At 43.9% G+C, this 15895-nt stretch overlaps 1 long non-coding RNA gene across 2 annotated transcripts in view; it reads left to right on the top strand.

Moving 5' to 3' along the window:
• LOC138835827 (uncharacterized) overlaps window positions 1–15895 on the top strand; it is a 29732-nt gene that overhangs the window by 5752 nt on the left and 8085 nt on the right. For both annotated transcript variants that reach the window (XR_011374731.1, XR_011374732.1), the window contains exons 3-4: window positions 10004–10159; window positions 10267–10712. This is a non-coding gene — a long non-coding RNA (uncharacterized lncRNA). The remainder of the gene's footprint in view (window positions 1–10003; window positions 10160–10266; window positions 10713–15895) is intronic.

The raw sequence follows: 15895 nt of genomic DNA, 5'->3' as shown, positions 1-15895 counted from the left end.
TCAGAGACTTTCAAGACAGTGACAAGGGAACCTTAAACCAAGCATGGGGATTCTGAACGCCTGGTCCTGGGTGAAGCATAGGTGACAGGCCCGGGAAGCCCGCCCTGGCCATGGGCCCGCTCCCAGCTCTCCTGCACTTGCATGGGCATTTGTATCCAGAAACCAGAGCATCTTATTTGCCACCTTCCTTCCCGAGCCCCTGGGCACCCATCTGTTCCTTGAACAACTATCTACTGAGAGTTCCTGCTGCATGCTGTGGATGGTTCTAGAAGGGGAAAGACATGGCTGTGGGCAGAACAAAGCCTCTGTCCTTTGGGAACTTACACTGTCATAATCTAGTGAGAGAAGTGGAAGAGCCAAAGTCACAAACAGACAAAGCCCTTGCGACTGGAGCCGCACTGTGGAGGGTGACGCTGGAGAGAGCTGGGGGGAGGGAGACGATGTTTTAGAAGCCAGCAGAGAAGGGCTTTACAGGACGTGGCGCTTGAACAGAGACTGAAAGACATGAGGGCCCGAGAGAAGGTATCTGAAGAACACCCGGCCTTCTGGAAGGATAGCAGGAGTGAGGGCTGCGCGTGAAGAGCATGCAGGTGCGTGGAGGAGAGAGGAGTCTGGGGTTCAGTAAGCCCAGTACTGACACAGAAGAAAAGTGAAAGTGGGAAATAGCCCACCCAACTGCGTGCCCACATCTTGTTCGCTCCACTCTGATTTGTCTCCTTAGATGTCTCCATTCCTACTCCTGCTGCTTGGCTCAGGTCCTCGTGGCCTGTCTGTTCCAGGACTCGTAACTACTCTTTTCTGTTTCCTTCAGTGACGACATCTACCCTTTCCTGCTGCCTTAGCCAACTTTTCAAACCACAAAAGCGAATCATTTTGGGTGGCTTTCCATCCGTTACAACATAAAATCCAAACTGGTGAATGTGATCTTCGTGGTCAGCCGACCCTCTTTCCCCGTCTCCTACCACCTCTGGCCACTTGGGATTACTCACATCTCAAATTTCCCCTGCAAGGAGTCTTCCTCCCAAAGCCTTTTTCTAACTCATCGTGCAGTCTGGTTTGTCAAACTGCCTCATTGGAGACTAGCAAGGTACATACCAGGCTCCGTCAAGTCAAGGGGACAAGGGGTGGAGACAAGGTTGGGGTGGGGTACGGCTGAGGTAGGTCCTGCAGGAACACAATCCCATGTAAGGGTTTTTTTGGTTTTTTTTTTTTTAAGAGTCCTGAAAACACATTTTCACTGGGACAGAACCACTGCTGGGGATTTATTAAATGTTAACCTTTCTTCTAGCAGTTTTAAGGGAATGCTTACATACTTGTTTTGATTGGCTGCAAAGCCTACACATACAGAGCAGTGCTTCTGAATCTCATTTTCCATCCATATAGTCAATGCTCTCTTGACTTGAGGTGGAATTCTTAATTTTCCACATTTGGGACGTGGCAGGCAGGTTGGCTACATAGGCCAGAACCAGGGCTGGCCATACATAGGCCTCACCCAGCCTCAGATGGGCCAGTGTGTTAGCTCGACCTCCACCCTTAGCCTAAGGGATTTAGGCTAATCACAATTCTCTGATTCAGAGTTCGAGTAAGCTTGCAAGTGAGTCTGGGTTCGTCTCACTCAGCCAGTTAGGTACAGCCCAGCCCAGCCGCTGATCAGCCAATGAGGTACAGCCCCGCCCAGCTGCTGATGCTCTTTTCAGATTAGTTACTTTTTATTAATTATTTTTAAATGTTTTAACTAAGATACATCAATTATACAAAGGAGTACCATTGTGATTTATTTTGATCAACTTTGCTCCTCTTAACTCTTCTTGGTCTTCCTTCCCTCCTCACCCCTTTTTTTGGTAACAGAAAACAAGTTTAATGGGTTTCATTGTTCTATTCTTATAAATTCATACGAAGTATTTCAATCCTATCTGCTACCCTTTCACGCTCTCCTTTTGTTCTGCCCTTCCCACTGGCTGCCACCCCCTAAAGGAGTCCCAGCTTTCTATGTGTGTCTCCTTTTTAAGGCCCCAGTCCCTTATATGAGAGAGAACGTGTGCCTCACTTGGCTTAAGGTGATGATCTTCCGTTCCATTCATTTTCTCAGCAAATGAATCTTAACTCTCTATCCAGCTTCCAGAGTTCCTCATCTCAGTTATGGTCTGGGTACTTACGTGTAGTGGCATATAATACTTACTTCTCTTTTTCTTTTTTGTGCCAGTCTTAGAGCTTGGGGCTTGAACACAGGACCTGGGCACTGTCCCTGAACTTAGGTGCCCAAGGCTAGAGCTCTACCGCTTCCTTGAGCCATAGTGGTTAATTGGACTTTCCTTCCTGGGCTGGCTTTAAACAGGGATCCTGACATCTCAGCCTCCTGAGTAGCTAGGATTACAGACATGAGTCACTGGTACCCAGCTTCAACTTTTTCCCCCTTCCCCCACTCTCTCTGCCAGTTGTAGGGCTTGAACTCTGGGCCTGGGTTCTGCCCCTAGGCTCCTTTTTGCTCAAAGTTAGCACTCTACCACTTGAACTGCTGCTCCACTTGCAGCTTTTCTGTGATTTATTAGGGATAAGAGTCTCGCAGACTCACCTGCCTGGGCTGGCTTTGAACCAGGATCCTCATATCTCAGCCTACTGAGTAGTCAGGATTATAGATGGTAGCCACTGTCACCTAGCTTTCAAATTCTCTTTTTGATGAAGGAAGAAATCTTTGCTCTTTCAGGTAAATTCAGTTCTAAGAATCTGGTTTACTGTTCAGCTCATTAGTTATTTTTGGTGGTACAGGACTCAGAGATGACACTTAAGCCCTCTGTTTACTTGAGCTATGCCCATGGTCCTTTTGCTTTTAGTCTAGTATTCAGTCTTGTAGTAACTTTGCCTAGGCTAGCCTTGGACTGAGTATCTAGGATTATAGGCATGTCTACCACTTCAGGCCTGGGCTTGGCTTACATTTTCTCACTAGCTTCCTGTAGCCACCCTTGAAAAAAATTCCTCAAACTTGATGGCTTCAAACAACAGGAATACACTCTATCACAGCTCTGGATGACAGCTAACTAAAATCAATATATCAACAGGACGGGGATGCTCTCTCCAAAAGCTCTGACAGAAAACCTTCCTTTTTTTTCTTCTATGTCTAGATCTTGGGGATTCTTGGCTTGTTCCTTGGCTTGTGGCTGCCTCAAATCTTTTCCTTGATCTTCTCCCGGAATTCCTCTCTGTGTACGACAACGTAGAGCTTTTTCTTCCTTTTATTAGAACAATCTAATTTGGATTTTGGGTCCCTGATAATCAAGAACTATCTCAACTTTTACCTTAATTACATCTGAAAAGATTCTATTTTCTAAAAAAAAAAAAAAGGTCACATTTTGACCTTTGTGGGTGAATTTTGAGGGGAATTACTTAACCTACATTCCTGTGCTTTGTCAAGGCTTTCAGTGCAAACACCTCCACCTCTTATGTCAGCTGTTTTACTTCTTTTTTTCAACTCTCAATTCTAAGTTTGTCTTCTTCTAATTAACTCTCTTAGGAGTGACTCATAATCTGTGTGCACAGGCTAAGCTATTCTGCATTTCTAAAGAAATGTGCAAAGTAAGCATACATACATTAGAGTTAAGTCAAAGTCAAGGAAGGGGAGATTAGACACATTCCCATACAACTCTTTTAGAATGGTACTTGATTGGTTTATTTGAAGTTTTTTTTAAGGAAACATATTATGTCTTCTAGCAGGGTGTCTTATGTGTAGTAGATCCTTAGAGGTATTGAGAGTTTTTCGTGTGTGTGTGTGTGTGTGTGTGTGTGTGTGTGTGTGTGTGTGTGTGTGTGTGTGTGTGTGTGTGTGTGTGTGTGTGTGTGTGTGTGTGTGTGTGCGCGCGCGCGCGCGCGCACGCGCAGCACATATGAGTACACATATGGGTATTTAGTGCTGTCCCTTAGCATTTTTTGCTCAAGGCTAGCACTGTACTGCTTCTGCTTTTCTTTCAGGTAGTTATTTGAAGGTAAGAGTCCCATGGACTTTCCTGCCTGACTTGGCTTTGAACCACCATCCTCAGCCCTCAGCCTCTTGGGTAGCTAGGATAGGAAACCCAAACCACCAGTGCTGGGCTTCAGATAAATTTCTTGAAATTATCCAGTCTTACCTGCAATCTTGTCTTAACCAGACATTGTTAGTCTGAATGGCCGAGGACTTTACTGCCACAGAAGTCTCTCTTTATTGTTCTTGGACTTTGCTAACCTAGTACTTTAGAAGGAAGTTGGCTTCTATTTGTCAGGCATGGTAAAAAAAAAAAACCACACTTACAATGATGGCAGGGATAACCTACATACTTGGTGTCTGTCAGAGATAGAAGGGAACAAAACTATCATTGAGAGGACAATCAGAAGAGTAAGAGGCTTTCAGCCCCTTCCTGGAACACAGCCAAGTACATGATACAAAAGCAGAGGACAGAGGGAGGCTGAGCCTCTACGGCTCAAGGACCAAGCATGTTACCTGACACAGAGCCAGCATCCAACAGATCCTGTGTGACAGTGGCGGGGGTGATGTTCACAAAGCCTAATCATCAGTGGAAAGCCAAGCAGCCCTCTACAATGCTCAGGAGAGCGTCCGCCATCTACCTGGCCTTGTGGGTTCCTGATCCTTCGCCTCCGTGGAGGCCGAGGATGGCGACAGCTGTCTCTGCAGGACCATGAACGCTCACTTCTGCTTCTCTCCCCTCTGACCCCAGGGAAGTCAACACTTAAATGTTGTGGCTCTGACTCAGTGCTTTTCCAGCCCCGCCGCAGCTGCCTGAGGCCCAGGCTGAAACACAATGTTTTGTGTGGTTACTGGGACAAGGTCGCACCATGTTCTTTTGCAATGCCCTTAATGGATTTTCATTTGGTGAGGGGGGGGGGTCGGGGGTGGGGGTAACATTGGATAAGAAAGCAGCTTTTTTCTTTCTTCTATATTTTTCCCTTTTTTGTTCTCCCCCCAGTTCCCCTTTTTCCTGATTTTTGTTTTTTCCAAATTCTAAACTCACCTAATGAAAACACACAACGTTAGTAATTTAGCTTAAGAGCCTCACTTGTGGTAGCAATGGGGACAAGAAATATGTCCAAGAGCCATAAGAGAATGGAATCAAGGGTAGAAAACATCTGCAAAGCCACGGGATGAGTCCTGATGATGAGTCAGCCCAAGGCGATGTCCTCTCTCCAGAAGGCCGCCGAGAGCCGCAGAGCAGCAGAAATGAGTCCCATGTCATTATGCCATGCCCCATCCGGGGGGCTGCGGAGGAGCAAGGAGCGAATGTTCCCCTCACATTTTATGTCTGTCAAAGACATCTTCACAGTTGACTCCTGGGGACCATAAAATCTGCAGGGACCTTTTCAGTGTCTCCCCAATCTCCATGCTAACTTCAGTTGGGGTAAAAGAAACATCCCTAGACATTTTAGAAAAGGACATTACAAAACTACATTTCGAATCTGGGCGCTGGTGGCTCACACCTGTAATCCTAGCTACTCAGGAAGCTGAGATCGGAGGATCACATTTGAAAGCCAGCCAGGGCAGAAAAGTCCCTGTGAGACTCTCATTGCCAATAAGCTTCTCAAAAAAGCCAGAAGTGGCGCTGTGGCACTGTGGCTCAAGTGGTAGAGTGCCCGCCTTGAGCAAAAAGAAACTCAGGGCAGCTCAGGCCCAGAGTTCAAGCCCCAGGACTGGCAAAAGAAAAAAAAAGGAGGCTGAGATTTGAGGATTGTGCTTGTAGACAGACCAAACTGGAAAGTCTGTGAGATGCTTATCTCCAAGTAACCACCAAAAAGCTGAAAGTTGAACTGTGGCAAAAGTAGTACAGTGCTTCCTTTTTAAGAGACATCATACTGGCCCTGAGTTATAGCTCAAGTACCAGCAAAAAAAAAAAAAAAAAAAAAAAAAAAAACAAACCAAAAACTCAACAACGGCATTTCTAGATATCTTCCTTATCTCTGTTCTGTGCTGTCTTAAAGAACTAGTATACTCTTCTGTTGCTGATTGCCTCCTCTCTTGTCTCTGAGAGTAGGCTCATATACAACTCTCTCACTGTCTGTACAGACTTAGCCTGTAATAGATCCCTTATGATCAAATACATTACAAAACTCAGTTCTGCTTGTTTTTATTTGAGATTTTGTTTCTCTTCTTTAGATGGAATTCATAGTGAGCTATTACTCTTGATATCTCGGATATCATATCTATAAATCTCTATATATCTATATATCTATCTAGATAGATCTAGATATCGATATCTAGATCTATATCTACCTAGATCTATATCTATCTAGATATCTATCTATATCTATCTAGATATATATAAATAAGTCTATATAGATCTATAGCTATATATCTACATAGATATATAGCAATATATAGGTATGTTTATCTATCTGTGTAGATATATCTCTATATCTACATATATAGAGAGAAAGATACAGATATAGGTATTTGGAATAAAGGAGAAAAAATACAATGGTAATGACTTAAATTACTCCATCTCTATAGCAAGCTGTAGGTCCTGTCTTCTCAGTGCTCATTATTGTCCTATACAGTAGTGAGAAATCTACGGTATATTCCTTAAAATGTACATGAAGAATATAAACTTTCATTAATTCATTCACCTCCCATAGAGCTACAGGGCACTAGTTCACTAATCTCTTTCTATAGGTGATGCTAACTGGTTCTCTCTAGAATGTCAGTGCCGCATGAGAAGGGGTGTCAGTGATGATGGTGGTGGTGCTGATGATCACGGTGACAGTGTTGCTCATGAGTTTATCCCTAGTTCACAGAAACAGCCCTGGCACATAATAGGAACTCAATAAATAGTTGTAGAAAGAATTATATTTGGTATAATCTTACAACTTACACTAATCAGCAAAGTAGATATGAGACTTGTCTTCTCATACATTTGAAAGTCAGTCTTTGAAGGTTTGACGTCAGGCTGTGTTGTGTCTCACTCCGTCTTGTCTCATGTGCTAGGGAAACGCAGGGGTCTGTTTCTGGCAGGGGAGGGGCGTTCTGCAGTAATGAGAGGGAATGTTGACCCAGTTGGAAAAGCTGATGTAATGAAGCTGAGCAACATGTGGCTTCTCATGTGCTGAGGACATTACTCTCCGTGGGATGGCCACAGGTCACATATGATCCTCTCACAGACTTCTTTATTTTCTCCTCTTGCTTTATTTAGTTAGCCTTTCATTTAGTTAGTCCTCTGTAGTAACAGGCTAGGCTCTGATTCAAAGAATCAAAGACAACTGATCCTAGTCCTTGCTAACAATATTATGCAGAAAAATTGTGGCGATCTTTGTTTCCTCTAGGAAAATCCAGACCTCTCACACACAGACACAGGTTTGTGAATCTTGCTGAGTACCTTAAGGAGGTGGGAACGGTCCCCCCCCCCCCCCCCCCCGCTCCATTTGCAGATGACAAGACCAATGCATGAGTATTTACCAGGTACCAAGAAAGCGAATTCTCACATTGCAGTCTTTTCTCCAGGCTCCTGGCCTACCTCACCAAGTGTTGCCAGAGTAGAGGAGGATCGCGACTTGTCCCTAACCCTACTATCTGGTCGAGAACATGATAAGTTCCACATTCTAATTTTTTTAACTTAAAAAAATGTTATATGTTTATTTCCAATGAATGGAAAGGGAGACAAAAGTGACATTCAACAAACCTTTTTGAATTGAGATCTGGCCATCCCTATAGGGAAACAGAGGCCTTAGGGGGAAAAATGAACTGGTAGAAATTACATAGCTTAAAAAGGAGTTGGCCTATATACTAGGGTGAAAATGGAAGACACACTTGCCCTACTTTTCAGCCCCAAGTATGGGATGCAGTTGGAGTTGCATGCTCTCGAGCAGACTTAGTCCCACTGTTTTCTTTTTTTTTTTTTTAATTGTGAAAATATTGTACAGGGGTTACAATTACATGGGCAAGATAATGAGTACATTTCTTATCAAACATTGTTGCCTCCTCCTTTGTTTCCCCTTCCCATTCTTACCCCTCCTCCCCCCACTCCCCCACCCAGCCCTCCTCCCCACCCCAAAGTTGTAAAGTTCGTTTTTCGACATAACGACTTGTCCACCTGTATCCCTATTTAAACGATTTGTTTTTTCCCTTCCCCTCCACAAATTATACCAACATCAAATACAGTGAAAGCAGGGGTTATACCGTGGGGGAGGGACATACAAAGCAACAAAGAAATAATCTTATAAATGTGTTAGAAACAATCGCATGAAAGAAAAAAAACATTTGAATACATATCTTAGGGTTCATTTCCCTAACATCAACTTATCTGACCTTTTCTGCTTGACTCAGACATATACTGGTTATTGCAAATAAGGGAAACCATGGGGCCTATGTTTCTTTGGGCCTGGCTTACTTCACTTAATATAATTTTTTCCAAGTCTTTCCATTTCCTAACAAATGGGGCAATGTCATTCTTTCTGATGGAGGCATAGAATTCCATTGTGTGTATATACCACATTTTCTTGATCCATTCATCTAGTGAGGGGCATCTGGGTTGGTTCCATATCTTAGCTATGGTAAATAAGGCTGCAATAAACATAGTCGTGCTGGTAGCTTTAGTGTGGTCTTGTTTGTAAACATTTGGGTAAATGCCCAAAAGTGGGATTGCTGGGTCCTAAGTCCCACTGTTTTCTTGCCTGGTGATCTTTTTTTTTTTTTTTTTTTTTTTTTTTTTTTGCCAGTCCTGGGACTTGAACTCAGGGCCTGGGCACTGTCCCTGTGTTTCTTTTGTTCAAGGTTAGCACTATACCACTTGAGCCACAGCACCACTTTCAGTTTTTTCTGTGTATGTGGTACTGAGGAATCAAACCCAGGGCTGCATGCATGCTAGGCAAGCACTCTACCACTAAGCCACATTCCCAGCCCTGCCTGGTGATCTTGAGCAAGTTTCATGGCAGTGGAATCCTCACCTGTAAAAAACTGCTCACCTCAGCGGTCATCCTGAGGGCTAAAGGACTTTTAGACTTACAGCTCCCAATGCACAGCGACTACTCAAAGTCTGTAATGATAATAATGACAATGGTTTCCCTCTCTAATTATAGACCACAAGTATCCTTCCCTAAAGGATTGCCTCATGTCATAAAATGTCAATTTTTTTCGTGTCCAGTTTGATGTTACTCTAGAATTCAACTACCAGGACATCTCCAACAAGGGGTAAGAAAGAGGAGGAAGACTTAAGAAAACAGGAAAGGAATGAAAACTGGGCACTGGTGGCTCACACATATAATCCTAGCTACTCAGGAAGCTATCAGAGGACATCAATCTCAAGCCAGCTCAAGCAGGAAAATCTGTGAGACTTTTATCTGCAATCAATCAGCAAAAAGCCAAAAGTGGAGCTGTGGCTCAGATTGGTAGAGTACTAGCCTTAAACAGAAAAAGTTTAAGGATAGCTCCCTGGCCCTGAGTTCACACACACACACACACACACACACACACACACACACACACACACACACACACACACACACACACACACACACACACACACACACACACACACACACACACACACACACACACACACACACACACACACACACACACACACACACACACACACACACACTACATGGGGACTATGGAGTGTGTACTATGAGTATGTGGGTACACACACAAAAGATATTTTTTCTGCCCTCCAACTACATATACCTGTCTTATTTAGGGTGAGATTTTCTCCAGGACCTGGGCTTACCTCCCGCCCTAACTACATGAACAGACTTTTGTAACGGTCTGCTTATCTAGAAGACATGAGCTCTGTGAGCTCGAAACCAATTCCTCCCAGGGTGCAGCACCTAGCAGGGTCCTCAGAGGGTTATGTGTTTGCTGGAGACTGACAGGACCGGCCAGCTCTGCAGAGATCCCCTCTTGGCTGCATATCTTCTTTCTCCTGATACTATTCTATTAGCCTTAGAACTCATGGTAACATTCAATGCTGCGCTCACCTGGGACTTCATCTGGGACCTTCCCGAGGCTGGTTTTACCTCTTTTATTCCACAGAGCACATTGGCCTCCCCACTGGGCCAAGAGAAAGGAGCATCTGAGGAAGCCTAGAGGCCTGAGCCACGCACTCGGCATCCGCTGGGGTGCTTTCTCTCCTCTCTAGGACAGTTCTGCCAATGAAGTCACCTTTCACTGAAGAGAATCAAGCCAAAGGTGAAATGGGGTGGCTAGAGGGACCGAGTTGGCCAAGGCTTTGATGGAAGAACCTTATAATCAGTCATGTCGACCTTGTCCTTTCTTCCCTTTTCTTTCCTAAGCAGGATTCTTAGGCTCTTACTTCAACCGAGTCTCTGCATCCTTGACTTGATTCAGTGGCTGGAACATTAGGACTTTCTGCAAGCAACTATGCGCTCTGTGTCTGCTAAGTGTTTATGCCAAGCGCAGTCTCGTGCAGATGTTCATCAACACAGGGCCAGTTACTAACCATCTTTCGGCTGGTCTGAGTCACTGCTCATCTCTGGGTGCACACAGAGAGGTGCATCTTCCTGTGGCGTGCACACTCCCGGACACGTGCCAGCCACCAAGGCATCTGCCGGAGTGGCTTCATCCAGACAGCTCGCAACTCACCAGGCAGGCCAAAGCCTTCTGCAAAGAGTCATTCATCGCCGTCTCCTGCTGTGGTTATGCTTAACCAGATCCTTCATTTGTAATTGTTTCTGAAGCTTAGCTTTAAACATCACCCAAAACCACAGGGACGTGGTACAAGGTAAGGCTGCCAATGTTTAAGAGTCATGATGTCTGCTTTCTGCTTGCCTGAGGCCATTCTCTCTCTCTCTCTCTCTTTCTCCCCTCCTTTCTTTCTTTCTTCTTTCTTTCCTTCCTTCCTTCTTTCCCTCCCTCCATTCTTCCTTCCTTCCTTCCTTCCTTCCTTCCTTCCTTCCTTCCTTCCTTCCCTCCCTCCCTCCCTCTCTCCTCCCTCCCTCCCTCCCTCCTTCCTTCCTTCCTTTCTTCCTTCCTTCTTTCCTTCCTTCTTTCCTTCCTTCTTTTCTTTCCTTTTTCTCTCTCTCTCTTTCTCCCTTTCTCTCTCTCTTTCTCTCTTTCTTTCTTTTCTTTCTTTCCTGGAACATTGTAATGGAATGGTAGACATTTTTCTGCTCTTGTTGGATGGCTCCTTCTGGAACATAAACTGAAAGCCCCGTGGTTCATGTGGTGCCAAGGTTCCATGAGAGGAGCTTGTTGTAATGGCGGTTGGATGAGCTGCAGTTGGTTTTGGACTTGGCTAGACCAGTAGGATTTGGGGAGGGGGGCCGGGTTTGTCCTTTGTCCTTGCCAAGAGGCTGGTTATAAGAACCAAGCAAAAATAATGACAGACTTTGATATTCTAGGTTTATTCTCCACTTTATTCAACTTAATGGTGATTTGGTTTAGATGGCATATATTTTCATGAGAAATATATATATATATATTTTTTCTGGTACTGGAACTTTCATTCAAGACCTTGAAGCTTTACTTGGCACTCTACTACTTAAGCCACACCTCCACTTCTGGCTTTTTGCTAGTTAATTGGAGATAAGAATCTCGGAGATTTTCCTGCCTGGGCTTGCTTTGCACTGCAACCTCAGATCTTAGCCTCTTAAGTTCCTAGGATCATAGGCATGAGCCACTGCTGCCTGGCTTGAGAAATACATTAGTGTGTGTGTGTGTGTGTGTGTGTGTGTGTGTGTGTGTGTGTGTGTTTGTGTGTGCTTGTGCTTGTTTTAGGGAGAAATATGTTCCTTCTCCTCCTCCTCCCCCTCTTCTTCCTCCTCCCCCTCCTCTTCCTCCTCCCCCTCCTCTTCCTCTTTGGTTGGGGGTTTGAACTCAGGGCCTAGGTACTATCTCTGAACTCTTTTGCTCTTTTGCTCAAGCCACAGCTCCACTTCTGGTTTCTGAATGACAAGAATCTCATGGGGACTTTTCTGCCTGGGCTGGCTTTGAACCACTATCCTTAGATCTTCTCCTGAGTAGCTAAGATTACAGGCATGAGCCACCAGCGCCCAGAGAGAAATATATTCTTAAAAGGCCACTCACTATATTCTCTCTTCAAGTCTTATGTCCCTGGAGCCTTGGCTGACCCACATTGTTTCTCGATTCCTCTCCAGGGACAGGAAGCTCCATTCATAAAAGCCAGCGTATCTACATGTATAGCTTATCGTCAGCACTGATCATGGAGGGGCTGGGTATAGAGGACTCCAGAAACTGTTTCCTCCTCTGCCACTCTGAGGTAGACTTACTTCTTAGAACTCTTGTTTTGCTAAGAATGGCTTTTTTTTTTAAAGAGTAGAATTTCCTGATATTCTTACTCTCAACATCTTATTAGGATACCTCTTTTTCCAAAAAAAAAAAAAAATCAATGTCCCAAGTGTTCAGATGTTGGCTTTTCATCTTTCTAATTTTACACATGCTCTGATTCACTCTGATAGCTTCAGCCTACACCACTATGCCCCATCTCTATCTCCACCGAGAAATGTTTATCTCACTGAGGTCTCAGTGGAAGCTCCTGAACATATGTCTCCCCAAGCATTGGTCCACCGTTAGTACTTCCAGCTTAAGAGAGTGACCATAAACCAGAACCTGGCATTCACCACACATTTCTCCCTACCACTTCCTTCCTCTTGAAAAAACCTGAAACTTGGATGCTAGCAAGGGCTCTACCACTTGAGCCATGCTCTCAATCTCACCTTACTCCTCATCCAAAATTTGGAGGTCTTCAAACCTCCCCCGCCCCACAATTGTGTTCTCTCTTTTAGGGAACTGTATCATCATCATATGTTCACTCCTCAGGACCAAACTCTAGAAGCCTTCTTAATCTCTCTCTCTTCCTATCATTCCTACATTTACTCTATCAGCAAGTCTTACCAATATTCTACCTCCAAAATACACTCTATACCTCTTCTTAGTATTAAATGGATCCTAACAGTTGCTAGGCTCTATAGATCCCTACTCTGTAACATCTCCATGACTGTTTATCTCATCACTTTTCCTTCTCTTCAGTTTAGGCACTCAGCTGACTTCTAATTGTTCTGTCTCCAGATTAATGTGTCTTAAAGCCATTATTAATCCACAATAACAATATTTTATGTAGTGGCTACTGTGCTGGGAAAACAGCACATTAACCTGTCCTCATGAGGTATCCAATCTGGTGAGAAAGCTATGCTCTACTTGTAAGATTGACAGCTGATAGCAGAGCCTTGGGTCTGAGAGAGTAGCCTTTTAGTGAAGGGAAGTTCCCATTGAAAATCTACACCTACATGGAAAGCAACAAAAATAAAAAGACCTACATGGAAAGCCAAAAATGAAAAGGTGAGGGGAAGGATAAAACATCCAGGTCAGAGAAATGTCAAATCACAAAATACGTGAGGAACTCTTCAATATTCTTGCAAGTTTGAACTGTCTATCTTCTTTCTTGGAACTTTTTTTTATTCTGAAAGTGTGAAATATACACTCATCATAGGGTACTGAAAAATACTGAGATAAAGAAGTTACCACCCGAAGTCAAGAAGTTAAAACTGCACATCCTGTCTTTGTCTAAATGCATATTCACCTTTGAAAAGCTCTTCTTGCCCTAAAAGCTGAGTCATATTATTTTTTCTTAAAAACCATTAGTGTCTCATGTCTAGCCTCACAGTGTAGATTTTGCTGAATAGAAGAAAACAAATGTATGAGTTCTCATCTCCATGTGCTCTTGCTCTTTTTCATTACATCATTGACAAAGGCTGGAGTTAGCTTCTGCTACTACCTAAAGCTTTCTTCAAAGCTCCGATTTTCACGATAAGACCTACGTTTACTTAAGCACTGATTGTGCTGTTGTATATCAGGTTCTCAGTAAAGATTAGATCCCTTAGAATGTTTTTTTTAAATTTATACATAGAAATCTTTTGTGCTGACTTGTCATTCCTTCCCTACTCTTCCTTTATCTTGGGGGCTGAAAGATAGAGAACTACATTTCCCAGAATCCTTTGCCAAGTAGGCTCCTGGTTAGCGCCCACCAAAAAGAGGCATTGACCTGAGATAGAGGGGGAAGAGTTTCCTTTACCCTCTGTCTGTGGAGGTACCTAGATGAGCAGGATGTTCATCTTCAAAGCTGTAGGCAGCTAGATCATCAATGTTCATTTCTTGCAGTTCCTGAAGCTCTAGATTTTCTAAAACTGCAGACCTCTGTGTCCTTGTCCTTTTGTATCTATTCCCAAGTATCTTTTTTCCTAAAGCCTCACAGAACTCCTTCATTAGCTAGACTTGTGTCGTGGGCCATTTTGTACCTTCTTACCTGGCACAGTGCCTTGCCTGCTTAGTTCAAATCTCATGGACTTTTCTGCCCAGGCTGGCTTTGAACCATGGTCCTTACATCTCAGTCTTCTGAGTAGCTAGGATTACTGGCATGAGCCATTGGTGCCTGGCAGTGCACTTTCTTTATCCTGGACAAAAATACATTCTAGGCTGGGTGCCGGTGCCTCATGCCTGTAATTCTAGCTACTCAGGAGACAGAGATCTGAGGATCGTAGTTTTGAAGAGATCTGAGGATTGCTGTTTGAAGCCAGCCCAGGCAGGAAGGTCCATGAGACTCTTATCTCCAATAAACTACTCAAAAAAGCCAGAAGTCGTGCTGTGACTCAAGTGATAGAGCACTACCCTTGAGCAAAAAGAAGCTCAGGACAGTGCCCAGGCCCAGAGATCAAGCCCCACTACTGTCAAAAAAAATAAAAGTACATTCTAGATGTACAATAGATCTAAATGCATTAAATGTAAGCCTTTCTAGATGACTATCTTCAGAACCTCAAGATAGGAAAATCTTTCTTAAATAAGCTACCAAGAGAACAAACAATAAAGGGAAAGGATAATAAACTTGACCAAATTGAAATGAGAAACATCTGCATACTCAAATACCAGAGAGTTAATTGAGAAGTACAAATACCCAGTTATGCAAGAACATGCTGTGTTCTATGCAAGCCAGTCAGCACAGTATGACCTCACAAACACTTTAAAATCATTATTGCAACGTGATAGCCCTGGATACAAAGATTTAAGTATCAATTCAGTGTGTCAAAGGCAATCATTTCAAGCTTGTTACTCTCCGAATTTTTAAAAAAGTTAGAATATATGAAGACAAAAAGTCTATCAAAGAACTGCATTTAAACTTGCATGTACACAGATGTAAAATATCAAGGCTTGTACTGGAGTGAGAATCGCATTTTCTTTTTTGTTTTTTTTTTTGGGTCCGGTCCTGGGGCCTGAACTCTGGGCCTGGGTGCTGTCCCTCAGCTCTTCAGCTCAAGGCTAGCGCTCTACCACTTGAGCCACAGCACCACTTCCGGCTTTTTTCTTTTTGCTTATGTGGTGCTGGGGAATCGAACCCAGGGCCTCAGGCATGTAAGGCAAGAGCTCTACCATTTAGCTACCTTCCCAGCCCGAGAATCATGTTTTCAAGAAAATGTTTCTCTCATAGAAGAATCTGAGGAGAGGTCACACATAGGAACTTTCAGAGTGCCTATAATATTTGATTTACTTTTAATACTCTTCCCTGGACTTTTTTTGTATATTCAGAAATATCTGAACTATTCTAGGAAGGCTCACTATGAATTTTCAACTTTTCCTCAACCAGGGCTTGACAAAATGGGTTGGAGACAAGGGAGCTTGTGGGACAGCTGTGCCTAGAAGTGGGACAAGGGAGCTGGAGGAAGACGGGGGGGGGAGGCGGGCGGAGGGATGTACACTTCAAAGGGTGTCCTGTCGGGACCCTGTCCTTCCGTCACACAGGGGATGGCCCTGCGTGACTCATCTCCCAGAACCACAGATGTCTCAGATGGGCGACCACAGTGAGACCACATCATTCCTCGTGGCTGAAACAATCGCCACAGTATATCCATGCTGTAATCCTACCTGCCAATGAAAGCAGCAACTGAAAAGCAAAGG

The sequence above is a fragment of the Dipodomys merriami genome, unplaced genomic scaffold (assembly GCF_024711535.1).
Source record: "Dipodomys merriami isolate MVZ:Mamm:240054 unplaced genomic scaffold, mDipMer1.0.p SCAF_24, whole genome shotgun sequence".
Lineage (NCBI taxonomy): Eukaryota > Metazoa > Chordata > Mammalia > Rodentia > Heteromyidae > Dipodomys > Dipodomys merriami.
The sequence above is the reverse complement of the archived record's forward strand: the minus strand, read 5'-3'. Positions and strand labels throughout refer to the sequence as shown.